The sequence below is a fragment of the Dermacentor andersoni genome, chromosome 11, assembly GCF_023375885.2.
Source record: "Dermacentor andersoni chromosome 11, qqDerAnde1_hic_scaffold, whole genome shotgun sequence".
Taxonomy (NCBI): domain Eukaryota; kingdom Metazoa; phylum Arthropoda; class Arachnida; order Ixodida; family Ixodidae; genus Dermacentor; species Dermacentor andersoni.
Genome location: NC_092824.1, coordinates 62,730,913 through 62,739,854, shown reverse-complemented (window position 1 = coordinate 62,739,854; position 8,942 = coordinate 62,730,913). Strand labels below are relative to the sequence as shown.

Sequence of the window (8,942 nt, the reverse complement as noted above, 5' to 3'; positions counted from 1 at the left end):
AGGGCTACTTTCCCCACTATCATGTCCGCGTGTACAAAAAAAATCCCCAATATAGTTCGATGCCGGGCCGACACGCGGTGGTGGTGCAGTTCGCCATTAAGGGGCCCAGATACACAGCTTCGCTGGTCATCCTTCTTCACAGAGTGGGAGGGCACTGAATTTTTTCTGTAAAAAATAAGATAGGTAAGACATTCGACGAAGTAAGAAGAAGCTTAATGGCGCCAGCCACCACCCCATTTCAAAGGAGGCGCTCATAGCATCCATCCGTCCGTCTATACTGGCAGGCATACGTTACAGACATAGTTATGTATAGTAGATACATATATTTTAAGGAAGATAGAAAAAGGTTGACGAGATATTAAATACTAGGCTGATAAGTATCTACAGATTACTTGGTTCGCTCAGGCAAGCTTGGTGACTATTCAACACTGCCAAGTTTCGAAAGTGATGCTAATAAATCAGCATCTATAGATCACACGGTCGCGTTGCTGAGCAAGCTTTGAGACTTTCGGTCGCCACACCCACTCAGAGAGCGTGCCGTGCAATCATCTTCGCCGCTGAACTCTATATATACCGCGCTACTACGAAACACACCATGGCAATACGAAGCTACGATATTGGCGACACTTCAAGATATTTTATTCCGGGCGTACCCGCTATAACATATAACTATCGGGCATGAAGAAAGAGCAAGTGGCATATGGTGTAAGCCATTTTCCTGTGCGTTGGGAAGGTATCCCAAATTGTTTTTCGCCCAGCGGGAGCCCCACTTTCTGAGCTGCCCTCGGTGGTCAACCCAGGATTTTCCATCGATGGCTCCTAAAGGGAACATCGCTTGTTGATGCATGGCAAGTGGGCGCAGCAGTCAGTGTTCGCTAAGCACTGTGGCGACAAACAAAACGCAAAACGGCAACAGTGAGAACACCGCAGCACATTTGCATATAAAGGCATGTAAAGGCATATAAGGGCAGTGAATATGTTTGTACCATCACTCGTATAATGCTCGAAGCGGTCTCGCAAACGAACTCTTCCAAAGAACAGGAGACAAAAGGACTCTCAGAACTTTTCTAAACTTGCTATTCCATTCAACATGGATGTGGTCAACTTCTATTATAACTATCATAAATAATATAATATAATATATTTAGTATATAATTTAATTATTATAAGTATAATGCAGAGCGCAGGCCCCCTGTCAGAAAATCTCTCTTCAGTATTTCCTCCATAGCTATATAATGCATTCCATTGCGGAAAACTTTCTCTGCGACCACTCGCGCCTATTTCCCTGCTGAGGTGTTCGACAACAAATCTAAATGTAGGAATTCCACCACAAGCAGCACAGAGACAATTTTCTTCATTTGTTCTCTTCAATAAATGTTTTTTTGTCTTTCTCTTCTATCACACCACTTAGTTCGCTGGTGTTCCGCGACTGCGGTTATTTTCCGCTGGAACCAATTCCCCAACTTTTAAAGACCACTGACTATCTTTACTACGCGTTATAAGGCCCGCCAACATCTATTTTGTTTCCTATTAACCTTGTAATTCCCAATGTATCATCTACGCTACGCTGAGCTTGTTCTCTCAAAATTCTTATTCAGACACGCAGTAGTCTACGCGCAGCCTACAGTAGCGTTTCGGACATGCTGGGGCAAATATTCACTTGTGAAAAAATTCAGCTAGAAAATAACAAATTATTTTCCATAACAGTTAGGGTATAGCTCAAATAACGATTCTTTGTTTTTCATATAGTCGTTACTCCTCATCGCTAGAAATAAAACGACTTGTTCTTGTTTTCTTATGCGAAAGTGTTTGGACATTAGAGGATTACCTTAACGAGAAAATGCGGCGATGCCTGTTACCCAACGAGAAATGCGGCGATACCCAACCCATGCCACTGTGTTCTCCTCTTTTAAGTTTGGGTCTTCTAAACATCCAACTTTCATAACGCTTCCCCTATGAAGCGCAGATTATTGAGCAGTGAGGTTTGGCACCTCGAAGCAAACAGTGCTAGCGAACAGCACCTCCATAGAGCTTCTCACTACATTACCTAGAAGGGAATCTGCCACTGCTTCGCGGTGGTATGCATGGGAATGCCGGTATACTGTGACTTCGGATTGGCATCCTTCCCAGTGAGCCAGGACACCTTGAAGTCGCGCCAGCAAGCACCCTTCCGTCTGTCACAACAATTCATTCTCACGTGAAAAAGTCCTTTAGCTTTATTATTACACAAACACATGTTCTGATTATTTATGGAAACTTGTTATTGCATGTACAATTATATTATATGCAGAAACTGTCAGCGGGCCGCTAAAGTTGGAGGACAGACGACAAGATTCGCGCTCGCTTTGGTTTGTCGTCTGTTCTCACTTTTCTTCGCATGGTTATGCAATTTGGGTGAGTAAACTTCATTGGAAGATGTAATATGGGTGAATGAAAACTTTTTCTGAAGATTTTATTTTAAGACCTCGTTATTTCTGATAACCGTATCCACGTTTTAGACGAAGCCTCGCAGACACACATACCGTCATTCCTATGAAAGCACAGCGCCCTTAGAAATCTCCCATAGACGGTGGCGCCAGATTTACCCTCTAGATGTTATAGGGAGAAACTCTATGGGCACACCAACAATGGAAGGCAAAATTACAGGCATTGCGAACCATAGTTTCCTGCAATAATGACTACAAGAGGGAACCCTGGCGCTGCAATCGTTCAGCCACCATGGGAATGATGAGTATAGTCCATGGATTTGTCTGATCATCGTTCTTGTGGATTCAGAGGTTCCTGCGGCTTTGTTTATAACATACCTTGTCTGCCTTCGCTGTCCTAAATTTCGGAGCAATCTAATACTTTTTTCAAAGTGCAGAATACTCGGCGAACGCACACAATCGCTGGTAATTGCAGCGGTTCGAGGACGCCCTATCGAAACTCCCTAAGCGTTCCAGCCTGCTGGCTTGCCTCACCGAGAAATTCATAAGGTCGTTCTATGCCTTTTGGTCGATGTACGCGCCCATGGTGTAATGGCTTCAATGTTGGGCATCTGTGCTTGTAGAGGTCCTGTGTTCGAATCCTGCCATCGCACACTTTTAATAATGTTTATTAAATGATTTATTACACGTTGATTTTTTGAGAATGACGAGTTTACAATGTCACGAAGCCGGATAAAGCAAGATGGGCGCAGTATTAAGCAAATCCATGTACTTTCCCATCATTTCCATGTTTGCTGAACCCAAGGAGGTTTAACAGAAAATTTTCTGGAGGGTAGATGCCGTCTCAAAAGGAAAGCAGAACCGCCGCCATCTTACCATAGGCAAAAAATAACATAAGCAAATAGCGGGGATTATACCAAAAGCTTTCTTCCGACTCCGTGCTACTTAGGATGCTCAATTACCCGGACTAATATCGTTGGACGTCTCTTTTTCTGACACTGGCTTCAGAAGGAAGCTAAAAGATTTTTACTTTAATTTTCAGGCACGTCATGATATTTTTACGCAGCCAAAAATAAAATTTTAGGTAATATCTTCGAGCTGTTATTTTCACATGGCCCTAGCCTTTGAAATAACTGACCAAAAGGAAACGTGAGCTGTCAGAATTTTAAGCTGTCGCGGCCCCATTTAGGAGTAGGAGTACAGGCAAACGCTGGCTCCACCTGTGCTGGTAAGAAACTACGGTGACTGGCAGTCCAGCATTTTTTTATTTAACGTCCTTGCCTCAACTGCCCCGCTTGCCGTTCCCGTAGACATTAGCGCCGGTATTCCATCTGGTAATTACTGTGTGAAACCCTTGGCTGCGAACCACCAACTTGCTGAATTAAAAGGTCGCTGCCATACATTTGTAAAAGGATAAGAAAGCCTTCTCAATCTCACTAGACCTGTAGACAACCTATGAATTACAAACACGCTCCACCCACAAGAAACACAGTGCCCCCTAACTTTCACACCTGAGAGGTTACGAAGCCAGCAGAAGTCCGCTGATGGCTTAATGACCTTGCTTTGCCGATGTAAATGCTAGGCCGATTTTAAAAAATAAAAGTTCTTTGTTTCAATCTAAAATATTACCTTTGGTTTAGAGACGATATCAGGATCCCTCACAAAATTTATCCGAGACCTCCCGGTTTCATTCCGATGTGCTTTTTGGTTGCACATGGTGTGCTTGTTTTTCTTAGTTTGCAATGTATAAATTTTTTATCGATCTTGCCTCATAAATTTCTTGTTCAAATCCCCCGCACACTTCTTTTTTCCTTTCCTCCTCGTTCTTACGCTGTCCTGATTGCTTCGCAGGAGCCCAGATCGTACAGGGCTCAGGGCCTCAGTCAGGCGCATGCTAGCGCCTTTAGGCCTGACGCTTCTGGTTTTCTTTAAGCAAACTGGAAAACTTGTAAGCAAAAAAAAGCCATTGGCGCATAGAGTAAACAAACCTAATTGGCTGAAGCAGCTTTGCAAGTTGTGTTTGAGTTGAACAGCGCGCATGCCATTTTTTCGTTTTTATTCTTAGGTTGGCGCCGAATATAGACAGTGGGACCATGCAAGAACCTGCGAGTCAAATATGAATCCCCTACGCGCAGTAGTGAGGCTATTATCTCGTTTAACAGATATTTCGCGTCGTTCCTGCGGCTTTCGCTTATATGCCCCTATATTATGTCCCACCTATGACTTCACACACCAGCGTGACAGCGACATTTAGCAAACGCATACATGGCGGATGTTAACTCGTCGCGCCCGTCCTATTATCGCTGCTTCGTCGGTCTTCCGTATAGGTGCGTCAGACAAACGCCGCGCAAATGAAGGACACGTAAAAAAAATAAAAAGAAAGAAACGCAACACGCAAGATATTAGCGTTCTAGTTGAGAACAAACATTCCGTTGACGTAGAATGTACATGATTCGCTGTAAAGCGCTGAGCACGTCAGTATATAAGTAGACCGCATTAATGGTGGGCGGTCTATTCACATAGGCGGTCTATACACTCTCGGTTGTCTGCTAAGCTGAGACATCGGAACGCTCAACGAATAGCGGCACAGAAGACGATGGAGCGAGGTGCTATGATAAAGCGTTGTGATGTTCCGTGGGCACGTAACTACATACTGCGTCACCAAACCTGCACCTACCGGGAATCGAAACCGAAGCAGGTTCGTAGAGCATCTATTGTAGTTCAGTACTTTCTTGCAATGGGGTTAATGCTTTGATAAAATGAAATGTTTTGGTCCATCGTCGTAGTACGTCCTAATAAGTGTCAACTAACTAGTCCAGCCGCAAGTAGTAGTGCATTATTTATTCGTTTGAGGCCCACTGGTTATTTTTAACAGGGCTTTCATGTCCAGGGTGTTGTAATAACGCAAAATATGGAAGGCGCTAATTTTCCTCTCGATACTCCATCAAGCGTAGCAATTGAAGGCCCAGTCCGACACGGACAACACCGCCGGCGGCAAATACTTTAGCTAGCACCATCACCCTGAACCATGTAATACAATGCTTACCGGCTCGTACACTTCACGGCATGTCAAATCGTCTTGCACAATCTCGCGCTCTCTTGGTAGCCGAGACCCCGGTGTTGTCATCCCTCGCTTCAGAAAAAAAAACATGAGCGTCACTTCCAAATCTGGTGATCATAGTCAAAATGACCGTCCTGCAAGTTAAAATTGCAGGTGCCAGTGTTTACTCTTTTGTTACTGATTATTAGCATCGTTATTGCAGCTGATTATTCTTATATATATATATATATATATATATATATATATATATATATATATATATATATATATATATTTGTTTGTAATTTTACTACGCCTAGCCGAAAACTCTCAGAATTAAACAATGTGGGGAAACAAGGCACGTGTACACGAAAAATCTAGCCATTCTAGCCATCATAGTTGTCGACATTACCTCTGGCTTGGTGCCAATTGCTAATAGCGATTCGGAAAAAAAAAGTACTTTGCGAAAATTGATAAGTTCGCTCCTAAATGCGCGCAAATAGGTGAGAAAAAAGGAAAAGTCGGGTTCATACCTTTTCAGCCATTGTGTTCGATGCGCAAGCGAAGAAGAGGCTTCCCACAAAAGTCCACAGCAGCAGTATCATTTTCAGGCCTTTTATATCACAAAGATATTCTGTGCACGCATGAGAAAATAGTCAAAAACTGATCTGCACTTTAAATATACTCCTCATTTGCATACATAGAAAAAGTAGGTATTTGTATAGTTCTTGTAGATATAGATCAGGCTCGTATTTCATCTTCAACTGCATTACATCATCAAAGTAGAACATAAACAACACCAACATTTATTACGCAGCACTAACATGTAACTTTTTCATAATCCGATCGACTTCTGCGATTCTTGACGTGCCTACTCGAGATATTGTGAGTCGTCAAATATTATTTACAATTGTTTCGAGATAAACGATGATGTTGTTTTATTAGGGGTTTCGCTACAGTAACGACGTCTGACTCGAACGGCAGCCGCGACATTTGTCAAACTCGTCGAAGTGTTGCCAAAGTCACTATACGACATCTTCGGGCTACAAGAGTTTTTTTTTTCTTTATCTGCACTGATTCTTTTTTTATATTGCCTCCGGCAAAAAGAACACTTCTAACCTTTTAGCTAAATTTGTCGATGAGGTGGCCGCTACTTCTACCAGAAATCAAAACCGAATCGAGAAATTGAATGAAATATAGTCTCACTAACGAACTTTTTTAACCTAATTTGTGGCGTAGTGGTTTGTATATCAGGCCTCTGTGTTCGAATTCTGCCTTCGGACAATTTTAATAATGTTTATTTAATTATTTGCGACGCCGTACTTTCTTTTTAAAAGAAATGATCACTTTCCAATGTCGCGAAGCCATTGAATGCCGGAAGGACCAAGCTTAAGCAAATTCCTGCGCCACCCATTCTGACACTCGCAGCTCCCGCAGACACTAACGACACGGTTCCCCCTGCTAATTGTATTAAACTCTATGAGCACCCCCACCAGTATTAGAGCTAAATGTCTTTAGGCCTCACGTTACAGTTACAAACTATTAGCCTCGCAAGGAAAACGTAGCGTTGCATTCTCACGACTGACCTTTCCTTCGAGCCCGCTCTGCTCCAAACTGCACAATGTCCTGTGGAAGTGCTGAAATGCGTATGTGCTTGACGTGGTCGCTATCCTAACCCCACCACCTGTTTCGACGCTGCTGCGGGGTTATGAAAAAGTGAAACTGACCCTCAAAGGGGCGTATCAAGAGCGAGGAAAAAATTAAGCCTGCTCTATTGATATGGGCGCAATAAAAGGCGCCTCGTTTACGAGCAAACGTTATTGCATTGAACAAAAGTCTGCGCGACGTTTTTCTCACCGCCTCGTTTCGCGTGCATGTTTTGTTGCCGCGTTGTATTAATTGTGCAGACTTTTCGGGCGTGTTCCCGCACGAACGTTACAGCCACCGCCTGCTGACTCGGCAGAAAAAGTAAATCCACACGTCTCTCATTTACAGGCGAGATTAGTTTGCACGCCGTGAATACTCATACGTGTTCCCTCTCTTACAGATTGATTCCATACTTTTTTTTTATTCTAATGTAGTAGAATCGGACAACAACAAAAAGTACTGGTGCCTTGAAAAAAAGTATATTCCTGTACACTCAGTCCATCACCAAATTTGTTCGAACATTATTGCCTTTTCCGAATGAGTATCGATAAGACCTTGATGATCCATTTCGCGCGCTTGGTGAATCTACCTAGTGTGACCCACAGTGTTTCTTCCTATGAGAACGTTTTCGAATGCTAAGAATCCTACATCTAATAAAGGGAAAGTCAGACGTCCACCCAATGGTAGGAGTTACTACAATAAAAACCCATACGGGTTCCTCGAAAGAAAAGCCTCGCAGTTGAAGAATTCCTCCTGGTCCGGTACTAATTTTTCTTCAACTGCGAGGCATTTCTTTCAAGCAACTCATATGGGTTTCCATTGTAGCAACTGCTATGATTGGGTGGATGTCTGATTTTGCCTTTATTAAACACTTCTCTCCACCTTGCGTGTTTCCGCGGAACTATTACGTCGAGTCCTATATCTGTTCGCAGTGTTCAGTATTTTATTTTAGGTGAATTGCTTGTATATACTGCAGGAATATCCCAACGCAATCGGGCTCTCTGTCCTTCGCAAACACACACGCACGCAGGGGTGACTTCGAAAAGTCGAAATGCAGTGTACAATCTCGGAACAGCAGTTGTGCGCAGTTTAATTTCCAAGGAGCTGTGGCGAAAATTCTGCTTTATGAGCTCGCCACCAGCTCATGCCCTAGAAAACGATGGTGGTAATGCTTTGGCTATGTCCCAATAGGAAAACAAGGAGAAATGCATCTATTGGCAAGCTTGTAGCCGAAGAGGCACCCTCGATTGCGCGACTTGCCCAATAATAATATTTTCCCATTAAAATGCTTGAAGTCTACTTCTGCGTCATGATAGTATGTTACGAGCACGTCATCTGGATGTGTTGTTAGCCATCTCAAATGGTGTGCCCACTATCTCTAGTTATTCCCTCTCGCAGTTAGGAAAAAATATTGGGCTAGTTGGAATGAACGGAATGGCGCTGACTTTTAGCGTGCACTGTTTCCTATCTTTCACGATAGGCAGACTATTCGGAGTAAAATATGATTACATTTTAGTCATTTAGCAAAAGTGTAAGGTGTACCCGACTCCCAGAACAATCTGCGCTCTTCAGGCCACTTTCACTCCAGCTCGTAATCTTTGATGACACTCGATTGCGCCGCTTTCATTATGAAAGTGCATTGCAGTCAAAGTAGTGGAAACCGCCTTCCCCTCCAGCGACAAAAAATTATTAAAGAAGGGCCGGTTCGTTGGGTGAGCACGCCAAGTCGTGGCTATTCTTTTCTTGATTTCCGGTGGCCTACTGCTTGTGGTTTTTTTTATAAGTGGCAGAAAATAACATCATTGTAGAATACTACGCTGTCCTGATTC

General features: G+C 43.2%; 1 long non-coding RNA gene across 3 annotated transcripts; it reads right to left on the bottom strand.

The window, feature by feature from the left end:
- Positions 1–622: 622 nt before the first annotated feature.
- On the bottom strand, positions 623–7,160 carry LOC129381396 (uncharacterized). 3 transcript variants are annotated; one of them, XR_008609586.2, is made up of 4 exons: positions 7,046–7,160; positions 6,000–6,100; positions 5,473–5,559; positions 623–882 (listed from the first exon to the last, which is right to left on the bottom strand). It is a non-coding gene; the product is annotated as an uncharacterized lncRNA (long non-coding RNA). The 3 variants fall into 3 exon arrangements; XR_008609585.2 differs by having other exon boundaries at positions 7,053–7,158; XR_008609587.1 differs by lacking the exon at positions 7,046–7,160 and adding an exon at positions 6,992–7,012.
- Between the last annotated feature and the right edge of the window lie 1,782 nt (positions 7,161–8,942).